Here is a 1,079-nt window from a genome sequence, read left to right as displayed (position 1 = left end):
AGATATGCGGACTTTTACTAATGGCTAACGTACTGCAATTAATGGCTAGTAACTGAGTGTTTTTCATATTTCTAGTGCTGTCTTTGTGGTTGCAGGCCTTTTTGCTAGTTGTTTGCATGATTTGGATCACTGATTAGACCTAATAGAACCTTGCACTAGGTAATTTATTCTCAGACTGCTATAAATTATGCCTTTTTATATACTGTGACTATTGTAATCACCTATAGAATGTATCTTCTAATTATTCTTGTGTGAGGAAATGGGCTTTTTAGTCTTTCCTGGGTTATCATTTGTTCCTTCCACCACAATTACTCATTTCAGAACTGTAAGTAATATGTCTGTCAATTTAAGCCTCATTATGGGGAATATGAGGGATTTAATAGGAGGTTCATCACTCTGAGAATGCCCCAGGGTAGGGATTTTTCTCCAACAAGCCTATAGGAAGACTTCGCTAGTTTGACCAAGTTACGTTTCAAAAATGTTAAGTTTACCCAGCAGAGCTGAGTTCAGTAGCAGTTGAGTGGTTGTTTAACGTTCCTTAAATTTAGTAGGGGATTTGACTGAAGGGAACGGCCCCAGAGGTAGTGATTTAATTAATTAATTAATTTGAAACCCCAACTATGCCCCATTATGACATGTACTGGGATAGTGGAGCTTGATATTGATAAGTACACGATAAATTTATTGTAAATGTCTGCTATTTTATTTTTTATAGGCATTTTATACCTTGCCAGCGAATTGGATCACAACAGGTTGCTCATGAGTTTTTGCTTACATGTGTAGTAGGAGACTAGGAGCTCAAGTAGGTACAAGGTTGAGCTTTAAGCTATGTATAATTATAGACCTCTAGCAGTAAAAATTGATTACATAAGAAGATTATTAGAAATTTTTACAGTTGTAAGGTGTGGTTTAGGATGAAATAAATTCAGCTGCCATTTTGGTTGACAACTTTTAATGGAGAACAAACGGGCTGGCATGAAAACAAACCTGTATTGATAATTCTGGGGCAAATTAGACCACATCATTTGGAGAAGAAGCTTAAAGGGAGGCTTGCACGCGAAAATAAATTGAGATATGCT

The 1,079-nt window shown here is 36.4% G+C and overlaps 1 long non-coding RNA gene across 2 annotated transcripts; it reads left to right on the top strand.

The window, feature by feature from the left end:
- Positions 1 to 49: 49 nt before the first annotated feature.
- Positions 50 to 886, top strand: LOC109593553 (uncharacterized). Of its 2 annotated transcripts, none has more exons than XR_002191027.1 (3): positions 50 to 159; positions 228 to 464; positions 716 to 886. It is a non-coding gene; the product is annotated as an uncharacterized LOC109593553 (long non-coding RNA). The 2 variants fall into 2 exon arrangements; XR_002191026.1 differs by having other exon boundaries at positions 52 to 159; positions 228 to 325; positions 716 to 846.
- The last annotated feature ends 193 nt before the right edge of the window (positions 887 to 1,079 follow it).

The sequence above is a fragment of the Amphimedon queenslandica genome, unplaced genomic scaffold (assembly GCF_000090795.2).
Source record: "Amphimedon queenslandica unplaced genomic scaffold, v1.1 AMPQUscaffold_923_Cont27061, whole genome shotgun sequence".
Lineage (NCBI taxonomy): Eukaryota > Metazoa > Porifera > Demospongiae > Haplosclerida > Niphatidae > Amphimedon > Amphimedon queenslandica.
This window is presented reverse-complemented; position numbering and strand designations above follow the sequence as displayed.